The sequence below is a fragment of the Equus przewalskii genome, chromosome 2 (assembly GCF_037783145.1).
Source record: "Equus przewalskii isolate Varuska chromosome 2, EquPr2, whole genome shotgun sequence".
In the NCBI taxonomy this organism is placed as follows: domain Eukaryota; kingdom Metazoa; phylum Chordata; class Mammalia; order Perissodactyla; family Equidae; genus Equus; species Equus przewalskii.
Genome location: NC_091832.1, coordinates 87,459,560 through 87,475,859, shown reverse-complemented (window position 1 = coordinate 87,475,859; position 16,300 = coordinate 87,459,560). Strand labels below are relative to the sequence as shown.

At 35.7% G+C, this 16,300-nt stretch overlaps 1 protein-coding gene and 1 long non-coding RNA gene across 6 annotated transcripts in view; both read right to left on the bottom strand.

Annotated features, from left to right (window-relative positions):
- The window catches only part of ANAPC10 (anaphase promoting complex subunit 10), a 187,505-nt gene that overhangs the window by 102,191 nt on the left and 69,014 nt on the right, over positions 1-16,300 (bottom strand). The gene's annotated exons all lie outside the window — the stretch shown is intronic.
- LOC139081799 (uncharacterized) lies at positions 612-10,532 on the bottom strand. Of its 2 annotated transcripts, none has more exons than XR_011537125.1 (3): positions 10,442-10,532; positions 10,040-10,129; positions 612-694 (listed from the first exon to the last, which is right to left on the bottom strand). It is a non-coding gene; the product is annotated as an uncharacterized lncRNA (long non-coding RNA). The 2 variants fall into 2 exon arrangements; XR_011537126.1 differs by lacking the exon at positions 612-694 and adding an exon at positions 9,492-9,632.

Sequence of the window (16,300 nt, the reverse complement as noted above, 5' to 3'; positions counted from 1 at the left end):
AGCCAATGGAAGACCTCACTGATACAAGTAGGAAAAGAATCTAACACTAAGCTTCTGGTATATTTTATTTCAAGAACCATGCCTAAGACATCTAATATATAACAATATATCACACTCTATATAAATTACAAGAATATTAACAAAAGAAAATCAGTCATTAAATAAGCATCAGGCAAAGCTTTGTTCTTGGAAAATAGTGATTTATCTCATCTGGATGATAATCTAAACCTAAGATCTAGATTTTTAATTTTTTTCAATAAGAAATGCCAGATACATTTTTTTAATTTTTAATTTTATTTTAATCAAGAGTCCAAACTATCCTTCCTTAACAAAGGAAGGAAAATTATAAGTCAGAAAGTAAACCTAAGTTTCTAAATATTTTCCTAAAGTTATGAAGTAGTTCCTAAAAGATAAATATTGATTTTTAAGTTTTCTTAATTATTGAACACATATGAACTATATGCATCACAGGAAATATAGGCTTATCTTATCAACACAGCCAAACGGCAAAGAGTGTCAAAGAATCTGAATCTGGATTCCATCAGTCACTCTAGCAAAACAATTAAGTGAACACTGCTGTACCTTCTTCTTTTCCTCTTCCCCCCTCCTTCCTTTTCTTTATTTTCTTCTTTCTTTCTCCTTTTTCTTCCTTTCATTCTTTTTCATTCTTTCCTTCTTTATCTTTTATTTCTTTCTTTTCATTTTATGGAGAAGGAGGGTAGGTAGAAAAAAGCAAAGATAGTGCAAGAGAAAGAGAACCGGAATCTTTAAAAAAAGGTAGTTATTTCTAAGACTGAATGATTTCCTCCTTTTAATTACAAAACGTAAGAATAAGTGATTCTCTATCACTCATGGTACTTTTAGTAAGTGGCTTTTTATCAAATTCCATTAGCATTAACTTAAAATGAACAAGGCAGAGACCAGATATATCTGGTTTCTATCACTAACCTTTTATTCATTCAGGCAACAAGTAGTTACTGATACTTAAAATGTTCAAGGTATTGTTCTTAGTTAAGCATACAAAACATTAATAAGGCCTTGTTCCTAACCTTAAAAAAAGCTTAGAGGCAGACAAACAACTTCTCTGGCTTTATTCAGTTTCTTCATGTATAAAATAAAGGGATTGGACAAGTTGCCACCCAAGATCCCTTCCAGCTCTGACATTCAATGATTCTAAATAAAAGAAGACAGATGTGGTAGGTAGAATAATGGACCCCCAACGATGTTCATGTCCTTCCCCAAAATCTGTGACTATGTTAATTTACATGGCAAATGGGGCTTTGCAGGTGGATTAAGTTAAGGATGGGAAAATTATCCCAGATTACCTGGGTGGGCCCAATGTAATCACAAGGGTCCTTATAAGAGGAAGGCAGGAAGACAGAGGAGGAGATGTGATGACGGAAGCAAAGGTTGGAGTAATGTGACCATAGACAAAGAATGTCAGCAGCTTCTAGAATCTGGAAAAGGCAAGAAATAGTTCTCCCCTGAAAATCTCTAGAAAAGAATGCAGCTTGCTGACACCCTGATTTTAATCCATAAGGCCCATTTTGGACTTCTGTCCTCCAGAACTGCAAGATAATACATTTGTGTTGCTTTAAGCTACTAAGTGTGTGGTAATTTGTTATAGCAGAAATAGGAAACTATTACAATAAATACATGTGGGAGTTCAGAGAAGGGAGAAAGTACTTCTGGTTGGAATAATATATTCTCCAGGTAAATGTACTATAATGAACCTCAATGATGAATAAAAAGTAAAACTAAGATTCTAAATTCAATTCCTTACTAATAGAGAATGTTTTTGACAAATTTAACCATTATTTCTGATAGACTCAATGTTATTTTCATAGCATATCTTAAATGCTTCAGTGTACTAAAAGTTATATTAAGATTTTTATAGCACATATGCTTTTTTTGGAACGATATGTGAAGAATTATAAATGTAAATTATTCAATAAATACTATTAGTAAACTACTTTAGAACATACCATAAGATTTATTTATCACAATCACTAAAACTACATTACAAAGTATGTATAATTATTAACATCTCTCAAATGGCTTCACAATCAACTATACTGCCTATACATAAACACCAATTCATGTGTCTATTTCAGTTCTGTTGTGCCCAGTTTAAAATTCTCAGTCATCTCTAAAGTTATTATTCTAATATTGCCATAACTTAACTTATTTCATAGATTCCAAAAACTCAAGTATATGTAACATATATAATTTTTATGATTTGTAAATGTTTGATTAGAAGGTTAATATATTTTAAGCAAAAAAATTATTTATAATATTTTTATATTTTAAACAGAAAATTAATGAAAAGTAATATTTTGCCAATTTAACTTTCTTTTTCCCCAAATTTCTGGTTTGGACCTCAATAAATAAAATTGGCATCACCATTAATATGTAAATTTTTCTATATTCTTTGTTGTTCTTTTTTTCTACCATCTCCCTTTTTGGCTCTTTTCTCCATAGATTTACTCACTTAACATTTTTTATTGGCATGTCTACTATATGGAAAAAATTCTGCTAGCCGTAGACGAGGGCATGTGTTGGCAAACTTTTTCTGTAAGGGACCAGACAGTAAACATTTTAGGTGTTGTGGGCCATGTGATCTCTATTATGACTACTCAACTCTGTCTTTGCAACGTGAACACAGTTATAGACAATGTGAAAGTGAATGGGTGTGGCTATGTTCCGATAAAACTTTATTTACAAAAGCAAGCCACAGGCAAGAGTTGATCCATGGGCTTCATTTTGCTGACCCTTGACACAGGGAGTAGTTATTGACAGAGCCTACCCTCAGAAAGGTGAGATACGTTTGTGAAATAGATAAGCTGTCTCAGTCAGGAGACATACAAGTTATTTTTAGAGAGAAATCACTAAGTAAGAATCAAGTTGTTAACAGGAGAAATGAAGAGGCCAAGGAGAACACTAAGGTCTCATGGAGGGAACAAGTATAAGAAGTGCAGTTCTAAGGCTGGGGGAACAAAGGAAAGAGGCTGAGATTATTAAAACTGGGAAGTTTAGAAAAGGGGTCCAGTGGAGCTGAAACTCAGATCTCTGAAATGGGAGCTATTTGGCTGGTGTTACTGTCTCTGGAAGAAGACCTTTGTGAGGGTGGTATATAAACCTCTGAGGAATGGGTGCCGACTGGCTAGCGGTGCTAGTATTTCTGATGTGGGGCTTCATGAGGCTGGTACTGTGAGCGTTATAAAAACTACAAACTGGACTCAGGGATTGCTGTGGGAAGGAACTGCTGCCATGAAGAAACAATGCTAGAATGACGGGAAGCAAAGAGGATACAAACAGAAAGAAGGAAGTCCCTTTTTCCTCTTCCTGCCTTGCAGTCTCCCTCGAGTGCCCCCTTTTGTCAGAGCCTAACAGATATGCAAGGGCTCCATGCATATCACATCTCTACTGGCAACTATTATGTGCCAAACAATGTTCTAAGGACTGAAAATACAGTGGTAAATAAGACAAATCATACCTGAAAGAACTACTCAACGAGGTACAAATAGAATTTAAAGATGATAATAAGACCTTATGAAAGAAGTCATAATGAAAATACTAGCAGTGAGGAAGAAACCCAAAAAAAACAGTTAACCAAAAAGAATAAATTAATATATTTATAAGATAAAATGTAAAGGTCAATAATAATTCCTTGAAAAGAATGCTAGGATAATAACAACAGCAAGCTCTTATATAGCACATACTATGTGCCAGGTACTGCTCTAAGTGCATTACATAAATTAATCTATTTAGTCCTAGCAACGATGCAGGTAATATTATTATCCTGATGTTACAAATGAGACAACTGAGACACAGAATGGTTAAGTAACTTTGCTGAGTCACAAAGCTGGTAAGTGGCAGAACTGTGATTCAAATGGGCAGTGTGATTCCAGAGACTAAACTTTTAAACACAGAATGTGTTTTACATAATGTACAGATAATAACTTAGTAGTAATAATTTTATCTGAAATCCTATACTATACAAATAAAACATGAAGCAAAGGAAATATGGGCAAGAGAAAATTGGCTGAACTCATCACAATGCAGTTTCCTTTATGTCACACATAACTATACATATACACATATGACATAAAGGGAACTACAAAAGGGAACAATAATAGAATTAAAAGTGGAATGCCAATTTCAAAATCTCTAGAGAGGAAGAAATAATATTATTTATTGTAAAAGAAGTTTTAAAAAAGGACATGGCGGCACGATATATAAAGAGCATAAAATAAGTTGGGAAAAGATGCGTACATCAAACACTGCTTTAAAAAAGTTCAGGTTCTGGGGCCGGCCCCATGGCCGAGTGGTTAAGTTTGCCGGCTCCGCTTCAGCGGCCCAGGGTTTCGCCAGTTCAAATCCTGGGTGTGGACACAGCACCACTCATCAAGCTATGCTGAGGCGGCATCCCACAGGCCACAACTAGAAGGACCCACAACTAAAAAAAAAGAAAAAAAAATACACAACTATGTATTGGGGTGCTTTGGGGAGAAAATGAAAAATAAAATCTTTAAAAAAAAAATTCTAAAAAAATAAAAAAGTTCACGTTCTCTTAAAGATATGCTAGTGAAATGTGCCAGTCACAAAAGAACAAATACTGTATGATTCCATTCATACGAGGTATTTAGAACAGTCAAATTCATAGAGACAGAAAGTAGAATGGTGGTTGCCAGGGGCTGCAGGGAGGGAGGAAAAAGGGGAGTTATTGTTTAAGGGGTATAGAGTTTCAGTTAGGGAAGATAAAAAAACCTCTGGAGATGGATAGTGGTGATGGTTGCACAAGAACATGAATATACTTAACGCCACAGAACTGTACTTATCAATGATTAAAATGGCAAGTTTTATCTTATGTATATTTTACCACATAAAAAAAAAAAACTCAGGTTCTCTGTTCAAAGTCAAAAAAAACTCAAACCATGTGGAAATACTGGAATCCTAAAACACTGCTGGTAGAAATGTAAAATGGTGCAGCCACTTTGGAAAATCACTCACAGTTCCTCAAAAGATTAAACATAGAGTTACCAGAACCCAGTAATTCCACCCTAAGGTATATCCAAGAGAAATGAAAACATAAGTTCATGCAAAAATGTGCACACAAATGTTTGTAACAGCATTATTCATAATAGCAACAACCCAAATGTTCATAAACTGATGAATGGCTAAACAAAATGGGATAGATCCATACAATGGAATGTTACTTGGCAATAAAAGGAAACGAAGCACTGATATATGCACAACATGGATGAACCTTGAAAATAGGTGAAATAAGCCACTCACAAAAGACTGCATTCTGGATGATTCCATTTATATGAACATCCAGAGTAGGTAAATCCATACAGACAGAAAGTAAATTGGTAGTGGGTTAGGGCTGGGTAGTGGGGAATAGGTTGGGAAGTGACTACTAACTGGTACAGACTTTTTTGGGGGGGGGGGGGCGATAAAAATGTTCTAAAATTGATGTGGTGGTGGTGGCACAACTCTGTGAATACACTAAAAACCACTGATTATACATCTTAAATCAGTGAATTGTATTGTATGTGAATAAAGCTGTTATTTTAAAAAACTCAAAATGTAACTACATATCATCTAAAAAAGGGCAAATCTGTGTTTTAACACAGGAATTAACAAATATTCTAAATACAAGCAAATGGTATAAATATATTTGACAGATGAAACCAAAAAGAAAGCAGAGCTAAATATTAATTAGATTCTAAAGTTTTTCTGGGGGAAAAAAAGGAGGGGTTTGAAGAGTTAAAATCTGAAAAAGAAAAATGGGGGTAAGGAATAGGGCTGATAATTCTAGACAGCAAAACCTAATATAAAGCTACATTAAGTAAATGGTATGGTACTGCATTTCAAATCAGTAGGTGGTATCAGTGAGGATGCATCTGACTGTAGGTAACACAAATCTAACTCAGTGAGGCTTAAACAATGAGGAAATTTATCATCTCACACAATAGGAATGCCTGAGTTAACACAGTAACAGAGTAGGTCAAGGATGCTATCTAGGACTCAGGTCCTTTCATCTTTTCATTCTTCCAACGTGGGTGGGTTAGTATTGTCCCCAAGCTAGCTTCCCTTACAGTCACTAGATGGCTGCAGCACTCTTCCAGAGGCAGAAATCAAGTACTATTCCTCTCTTGGATCCCTTTTGAAGAACAAGCACACCTTTGCAGAAGCTCTTATTAAATATCCATCCCTAAGTCAATCATCAGCAGAGAAGCGGGACCACCATGATTGGTTTGGCTCAATTAGGATTCACTCCCTGGGGTTGGAGATGGTGGCAGTACATGGTTACTCTCTGGGGGAAATAGAGTAAAATTGGAATTCTATCAGAAAAAGAGTTAGAGAGAACAGTAACTGAGTAGAAAACCAACAGCTACAGCGAAGAAAGAATGGCTTAATCAAAAAATAGTACTGCAACAACTGGTTGCTTAAATAAAAAGTTTAGATTTCAACTTTATACCAAATACAAAAGTAGACTCCTAAAGAATTAAATATCTATACATACAAACAATCATAACAACATAAGTACAACAGCATTAGGAAAAATATATAGGAGTATGTTTATAATCTTTTGGTAGGGTTCACCATCCAAAGCAATTCACAAACCCAAATATGATGAAGGAAAAAAACCCAACAAATTTGACTACATGAATATCAAAAAATTTTTATAAGGCTAAAAACAAAGTAAAAACAAATAGTAAACAGGGGGAAAAAATTTGTAAATTTCACAACAAAGGATTGATATTTTAGTAACAATTATAAGAAAAAATAAACACTATTAAAAAAATCGACATATATCATGTACAGACCATTCACAAAAATAAAAGAGAAATGCAATGGGCCAACAAACACCAGAAAATTGTTCAATCAATCTCACTAATAATTAAATAGATACAAGTTATACACATAAAACACATATCAGATTCGCAAAGATTAAAATAATTAGGAACACTTGAGTATTGGTGAGGGAAATATATACTCTCATAGACTGATATGGAAATTAAATAGGTATAACCTTTCAGAAGAGTACTTTGGTTAACACCTATCAAAATTTTTAGAGTAACTCCACTTCTAGAACCATAGGAAAATACTTAAGACAAGGGCACAAGGATTACATGGATAACAATATTCAGAATTGGAAATAAGTTAAATGACCACCAATAGCTGGGTAACTGTGGTAGCCAGACCCCGAGATGACCCCTGGTAATTCAGGCTCTTGTGAAGTACCCTTCCACAATGGATTAGGGCTGGCTTTGTGCAACCAACAGAATATGTCACAAGTGACGATGTGTGACTTCTACAGATAAGTCACAAAAGGCATTGCAGCTTTTGCCTAAGTCTACTAGATCACTTTCTGGGACAAGCCAGCTACCATGACATGAAGACACTCAAGAAGCCCCTTGGAGAGGTCCATGGGGAGAGAAACCTAGGTCCCCAGCCAAAAAGTAGCACCAATCCGCCATCCATCTGAATGAACCACTTTAGAAGTGGATCCTCTCATCCCAATCAGTCTAGGTGACATATGACACTAATGGCATGAGAGACTCCAAGAGAGAAATGTCCAGTGAAGCTCCTTCCAAATTCCTGAACAGAAACCATGAAAGGTAATAAACGATTACTATTATTTAATACTACTAAGTTTTAATGTGATTTCTTATACAGCAAAAATGAAATATAGAGTGGTTAAATAAATTATGGTCCATCCATATCCTGGAATATCTTGTAGCAATTTAAAATGATGTATCTCTACATATATTTGCAGCTATTTACAGCTATATCTGGGTAATTTTAAAAAGCAAACTACTAAATAACATGCGTTGCATGATCTTATATATATATTTTTTAAAGATTATTTTTGTAGGGATAAAGTCAAAATATAAATAGGCAATATCTAGAACAGTGAGAATACAGATCATTTTCATTTTATTCTAACTCTATGTATTATCTATGTTTTTCTCAATAAATATGTATTTATCTTATTAAAAAAATCTATTTTTAATTTGGTGGTGGTTGGCAGAGGGACTCAAAAGAGGAAAAGTTTTCAGAAAGTTTCAGTATCTAATTTTAACAACTCATTGATAGCATTCCTTTACTCCACCAATAGAATCATCCTTCTTGGTGTTTTCAACATCCACAGAGATAATCCATTTAACGATCCGGATTCTCCTTTCCTCAACTTCTTCACTTCCAACAATTTTTATCTCCACTCCACCTCAGTTATCCCTCCCACAGTTATATTCTACAGTTGAAATCTTGACTTCAAGCATCCCCATCTCTATAGCCTCCTAAGTCACCAGCTTTCTCTAGTGACCCCACTGCAATAGCATTAACCCTAGCAAAACAGCTAGACTATTGATTCCACCTACTTTTTTGCTGTTCCTTAACCCACACAGTATCTTCAGTTTCCACTTTACCTCAACAACATCCTATAGTTAATCATGATTATCAACTCCTGTACACACTTTATTCAAATGTCCCTCTCTCATTGGTTCATATTTTTTGAGGAAAAAAACAACAATCCTGGTTAAACCCAACTCTCTGCCTATTGGAAAAAAATAACCAACTGTGCTGACTGGTTCCCACTTTAAATTCAAGACGACAAGTCTATATTCAAGTGTACATTTCTTTAGAAAATTTGCTTTCACTGTCTCTGGGATGGCTGTTTCTGAGCTGTTCCCTCAAATCCTAACACTTGGTCTAACCTTCTCTCTCTAAGTTAATATCTTCTTTCACTAAGAAAATAGAACAATTAGAAAAAAAATACTATCTTCTCATCAACTGTTATACAGTAGTTAAACCGCTACTGCACGTTTTTGAGGCCAGTTCTTCTATTTACTCAACAGATCCCATCCTTTCTTTCCCAACCAAAGACTCCGCTCCCACAATAAACATCTCTCCAAATCATTTTCTCTTCCCGCTGGATCACTGTCATCAGCATACAAACATTCTATAATACTTATTATCTTAAAAAATTAAAAATAAAACCCTTTCTTAGTCCTATGTCCTCTTCCACCTACTGTCCCAATTTTCTGATTCCTTTCACAGCAAACCCCTTAAAAAGTTGGTTTTAATTTTTCACTTGCTAGTTATCTTTATCCCACTCCAATGTGAATCTTGTCCCTATTGCTGAAACCAATCTTGTCAAATCAATTCCCTCGCAGAACATGTCTTTGATACAGTTTATCATTATATTCTGGATTTTATCTAATGATGTGCTTGACTAAGACCTATTTATATTTTAAATTTTAAGGCTTTTAAAGCTTTACATATCATAGTTTAAACACAGTTTTGTATACAAAATATATAACATGATTTACTAAAGATAGTAAGAAATGTTGTAAATGACAGAGAAAATAACTGGCAATTCAGTAAAGACAGATAAATTTAAAGATTAATAAAGTTAAAACTTATTAATGCTAAGCTAAATAGGATACTTGAAATTATGTGCTTAAAAATACATCTACCTGAATGAGCTTAGAAGTGGATCCTTCCCCAGTGGAGCCTGTGATGAGACTGCAGCCCTGAACAATATCTTAACTGCAGCCTTGTAAGATCCTAAGCAGAGGATGCAGCTAAGCTATGCCCAGACTCCTAACTCACAGAAACTGGGAGATAACAAATACGTATTGTTTTCAGCCACTAAGTTTGTAGTAATTTGTTAGACAGCAATAGAAAACTAATACACAAGGGCAACAGATGAATACTGAATATTGAAAAATTTATATAAGACTGGTGAAAATTCTACATTAAAAAATATCTAGTGCTTTACAAGTGTTTATAACTAACCCAAATAGATAAAATAAACTGAGACCATTCCTAGTATTAATTTGAAATAAATATTTCTTCAATATTTCATTTCATTTCATTACTTGACCATGATCCTGTTTAGTCAACTTAATTTTACTTGTAAAATACATGTTTTAGGGGCAATGTGCATAGCAGGTATTCCACTGAGTGGCAGGAGAAGCCACATAATAGACCACAACTTCAGTACTGTCAGCCCAAAGCTTACCAAGTCACTTCTGAATAGGAGCTATCACCTTTCCTCAATATTCCTTCCTTGATATCAGCTGCTATGGTACAAAGCCCATGATGGTGAAAACTGTATGTAAATACAATCCATTAGTTTCTCCATGAAGGTTTCTCTCAGTCCGTCCCTGGGATCTTCTACTTCCTATCAGCAACCTCTAAGTCACTACCTGTACTCCAGCTGTGATTTATTTAAGAGCAGGTGTACCCCTCCAAGGATACACTGATTAAAAATACTAAGTCCACAACAAGCAAAGCTTACATTAAAACAGAAGTTATTCATCAATAAAAGTCATGTCAAATATTAAATACAAAGTTGTTTACATGTACTTTCTTACTGCTAATCACAGAGCCCTGGAAAATAAATGAAAGAAGAAACAACTACTTGATAGCTGATTCAAGAAAGTTATCCTCTGCTCCCCACTCTCACAACCTTCTCCTCCTTCATTAACCATAGCTGCGGCTTGATGAAATTCTATAGAATCTCAATATCAGAACTTTCAACACGTGAAGCAGAAGATTCTGGAATTTTAACCATTCTTTCACTTAAGAAGGAACACAACCAGTTAACAGCAATGATGACCTACTTGTAGAGAAAGGAAATCTAATATGATCCTAAAGAAACTTCAAAAGTTCCAAATGTGTTAAAAGTAAAGATATCACAAAAGCAGCTTAAAAAAGACAGAATCCGACTCAAAGAGCTCAGTATAGAAGCAAGGTCTTTCGCCCTAGTGAAGAAGGCGACCGCCTAAGAAGGTGAGTTTGAGGTCAAAATCAGTCACCCTGCTATAGATGGTCAAGACATTTATTGTGGACTAGAAACTGTCACAAAAAGTTTCTATACAGAGAAATTTACTCCCAAAAGAGATCCTGGAGAGTTAAGACTATGTAGCTTACCTGTTTTAAAGAAAGAAGAACAAAAAAGAGAAGAACTAGAAAGAATGTTCTACTAATCTACATGAACAATTCTGAATAAATCTGAAGTCAATATCAACTAAAATTAAACAATAATTTCATCAAAAGCCCAAAATAGTAAAGAAATGTTAAAAAATTGCAGAAAATTTTTGAACAGCAACAACAAAATACTACTTCCCAAGTTAACTAGATTTAACTATCATTAAAAAGAAAACCAGTAAATATAAACACATGCATAAATACATAATAAAATTTCACCTTAGTTCTTTTACAAAAGCAAGGCTAAAAGTCTTATCTAAGTAATGAATAATCAAGAAATGATAGAAATAGATAAAAATACATAGTACGGTGGAAAGAACATCAGACCAGATGTCAAAAGAAGACCAAGATTTGAATTCACTTCTAGTCTTGAGTTTAAGTAAATTACTTCTCCTTCCTAGACTTTTACTTCTCCATCTATTAGGTTCAACCATCTAAAATTGTCATTTTTGTAGATCAAAAATAAAATTAGGGGTCCAGCCTGGTGGGACAACGGTTAAGTGCACACGTTCTGCTCTGGCAGCCCGGGGTTCACCAGTTGGGATCCCGGGTGCGGACACGGCACTGATTGACAAGCCATGCTGTGGCAGGCGTCCCATATATAAAGTAGAGGAAGATGGGCACAGATGTTGGCCCAGGGCCAGTCTTCCTCAGCAAAAAGAGGAGAATTGGCAGCAGATGTTAGCTCAGGGCTAATCTTCCTCAAAAAAACAAAAAAATAATAATAAAATAAAATAAAATTAGGATTTTATTCCCCCCTTTTTTTTTTTTTTTTTGCTGAGGAAGATTCACCCTGAGCTAACATCTGTTGCCAATCTTCCTCTTTTTATTTTAAAGATTTTATTTTTCCTTTTTCTCCCCCAAACCCCCCAGTACATAGATGTATATTCTTTGTTGTGGGTCCTTCTAGTTGTGGCATGTGGGACGCTGCCTCAGCATGGCTTGATGAGCAGTGCCATGTCCGCACCCAGGATTCGAACCAATGAAACACTGGACTGCCTGCAGTGGAAAGAGAGAACTTAACCACTCAGCCATGGGGCCAGCCCCCCCTTTTTTTTTTAATGTGAGCCACCACCACAGCATGGCCACTGACAGACAAGTGGTGTGGTTTTGTGCCTGGGAATAGAACCCAAGCTGCCGAAGCGGAGCAGGACGAACTTTAACTAGCAGGCCACTGGGGCTGGCCCTGTACAATTTTTACGCTTTCCTCATAGGAATGTTGTAAGATAATAAGTTTCATTATTGCTAAATCCATGGGATCCTTTTCAGCGCAAACCTTCTTATCCTTTCCATATAACTTGACGCAACCTCTTTATTGAAATGTTCTCTTCTTGTAGAATCCGTGATTTCACCTTCTTCAGGTATTCCCCCTACTTTCTTCTGTGTCTCTCTGGAGACCCCTCTGCCTGTTCCTTAAGTGTTACATTCCTCACAGTTCTGTCCTAAAACTAGTCTCACAATACACAGTTTAATCCACACAACTGTCCTATACAATCGTATCCAGATCCATGACTTTCAGGTACCTCAAGTGGCTATATGCTGATGTTCAAAATTCACATGGAAAAGTCTGGACTTTAAAAGTGTCTCTTTTTAAATTCAAGACAATGGAGTAGTTTGTGGCATACCAATGTTCCTGCTGAAAATAACTACAGGTAAAATTCAAAAATCATCATTTTACAGTTATCAAAAGAGTTGCTAAAGCAAAAAGGACTAGACAGGGTCAGGATTCCAAGGAGGAGAAACCTCAGACAGGTTGCTGGTCTTTCTGCACCCACTTTAACCACGGGGCAGGGGCATTTATTCACTCTGGGATGAGGCAAGATGTGGAGAACTGTTGTTTTGCCCAGGTAGAGAGTTGCTTCTTGAAGCCAGAGAAACATGCAGAGCTAATACTAGCAGTCTTTCAGAAAAGACACAATTAGAGACTTCAAGAGCTTCAAGCACACAGTCTATTTTCCCCTCAAAATATCTGCCACAATGAAGTTGCCTGGAATTGGAGGCTGAAGGAATAAGCAAGGGGTCTCTGAGAAGCACAGTAGAGTTTCTGACAATCTGTCAGGGCTGAGGAAACAAATACTAGAGTCTAGAACCTGCCAGGGGGAAGGACCCCAGCAAACACACCAGGCCCCTAAATGAAAGGCCTGCGTGCTATGAGGTAAGAGTATTAAAGAACAGAGATAGACGCAACCTTACCAAAACTGCAACACAGCCTTAACTCAACTGAGAGACTGAGAGCAAAGCTTCTCAATCTGTCTGCCTAGCACAAGAAAAAGCAAACTCTCTCTAGAGAAAAAGCAATGAGAATGAACAATCTATAACTATCCAACTAAATAGATGGCTCTCACAAATATGCTGAGTAAAAGAAGCCAGACACAAAAGAGTATATGCACAACATGATTCCATCTTTACAAAGTAAAAAATAAAAAAACAAAAACAAAAAGATTAAAAAAAAAAACCCAAGTGAAGGTAACCTATACTATTAGAAGTTAGAATACCGGGTAGCCTTGAGGGAGCATAAGGAAACATAAAGAGGTTTCTGGATTCTTATCTGGTTACTGGTTACATAGGTGTCTTCAGTTTATGAAAATTCAGTGAGCAGTTCACTTATTATATGTAGACTTTTTTGTATCAATATGAAAATTAAAAATTAAAAAAAAAGACCCAGATCTTTCTGTTCTGTCATACTCTGTGTGTCTGTGACGTCTGCAGCAGCTGCAAGCATCATGTTCTCACACAAAAATGTTCAAAAAGGTTTTTTTCCTCTTTTAATTACAGAGGAAAATATTTTCCAGAAGCTATCAGATCTCTCATTGGCCGTGGCTGGATCACATGCCTATGCACTAGATGAAAGGGAAGTTGGAAATGGAGTATCAGGCACTTTCTGTTTTAACGGTGGAAAGTGGTCTCTGTTGGCAAGGAAGAAAGATGGAAGAATGTTGCATAGGTAATCAACACTATCTGCTACTCAGGATTATTATTAATGGCCACTTAACTAGTCTTGCTGTACTTTTGTTCTCCTCTAGTCTAAACTTGGATTAGCAACAGTCATTTGATAAAAATGTAAACTTGAAAAACTTTTCACTAGCTTCTCATGATAATAAGAATAAATCCATGATTCTTAACACAGATTGACAAGGCCCTTCATGATCTGGCCTCTACTTACCTCTTCAGCCTTAACTTGAATGGATGTTCACCTACATTTTAGCCATCTAATCCGAAATAAGGCAATAATTATACTGTGTAAGAAACTGACTCTAAAAATATCCCAAAGATCAAGAGATGGCAAAGAGGGATTAATTGTATGTCATTTAAAATGGGTCATCTTACACCATTCACAAGAATTAACTCAAAATGGATTAAAGACTTGAATGTAAGACCTGAAACCATAAAACTCCTAGAAGAAAACATAGGCAGCATGCTCTTTGACATTGACCTTAGCAGTATCTTTTTGAATGTCATGTTTCCCCAGGCAAGGGAAACAAAAGAAAAAGTAAACAAATGGGACTGCATCACACTAAAAAGCTTCTGCACAACAAAGGAAACCATCAACAAAATGAAAAGACAACCTAACAATTGAGAGAAGATATTTGCAAATCACATATCTGATAAGGTATTAATATCCAAAATACATAAAGAACTCATTCAACTCAATAACAAAAAAACAAACAACCCAATTACACAATTAAAAAATAGGCAAAGGATCTAAACAGACATCTTCCCAAAAAATATATATAGATGGCCAACAGACACGTCAGATGTTCAACATCACTAATTATTAGGGAAACGCAAATCAAAACCACAATGAGATATCACCTCATGCCCGTCAGAATGGCTATTATTAAAAGAAACAAGAAATAATAAATGTTGGAGAGGATGTGGAGAAAAGGGAACCCTCATCCACTGCTGGTGGGAATGTCAACTGGTGCAGACACTATGGAAAACAGTATGGAGATAGTCTTGAAAAAATTAAGAATAGAACTACCATATGATCCAGGTATTCCACTTCTGGGTATTTATCCAAAAAACATGAAAACACGACTTTGAAAAGATATTTGCACCCCGACGTTCACTGCAGCATTATTCACAATAGCCAAGACTTGGAAACACCCTAAGTGCACATCAATGGATAAATGGATAGAGAAGATGTGCTATATATGTATGTGTGTGTGTGTGTATATATATATATGTATGTATATACACATGCACACACACATACATAGAATGCAATACTACTCAGCCATAAAAAAAAAAGATGAAATCCTGCCATTTGCAACAACATGGGTGGACCTTGAGGGTAGTATGCTAAGTGAAATAAGTCAGATGGAGAAAGCCAGACACTGTATGATTTCACTCATGTGCAGGATAAACAACAACAATAACAAACAAACAAACAACATACAGAGAATAGATTGGTGGTTACCAGAGGGGAAGGGGCAGGGAGGAGGGCTAAAGGGGTGATAGGGCACATGTGCACGGGATGGATGGTAATCAATCAGTCTTTGGGTGGTGACCATGATGTAGTCTACACAGAAATCAAAATATAATGATGTACAACTGACATTTATATAATGTTATAAACCAATGTTACTTTGATAAAAAAATAAACTTTCAAAAAAAATAAAACAAAATGGGTCGTCATAAAGATAGATATTTATCCATATCCATATATATATATATATACATATATATATGTATACACACACACACATATGGAGATAGATATATGAGAGCAAAAATTTTAAAAATTAACCAAATTTAAATGAATTTCTTGGAAGACCAAAAAACAGAAGGGAATAAAAATGAAAAAATCTGTGGCTCAATACAGGAGGTATCACAGCTAACAAATGTGGATTCAGAAAGAGAAAACAGAGAGGAAAAGTATGAAAGAGCATAAGAGCACTTCCCAGAACTGAAGGACAGGTGTCTCCTCCCTGATGGGATCCACTGACCACCTAGGGCAATGAAAGAAACACACACACACACACACACACACACACGCATGGTATAGCATCCTGAAGTTTCTTAACATCAAGGATAAGGAGATTATAAAAGCTTCTACAGAGAAAAATAGGTCACATGCAAACAATCAGAAATCAAAAGTGGCAGTGAATTTCTCAACGTTTACACTGAAAACTATGAGGCAATGGAGAATGTGCTTCAAATTCTGATGAAAAATTATTTCCAAACTAGAATTCCATACCCAGCCAAATCATCCCTCGAGGGTGAGATTAAAATAAAGTTTTCAGTCATGCAAGGTTTTAACAATTTTACCTCCCACGTGGAGGATGCA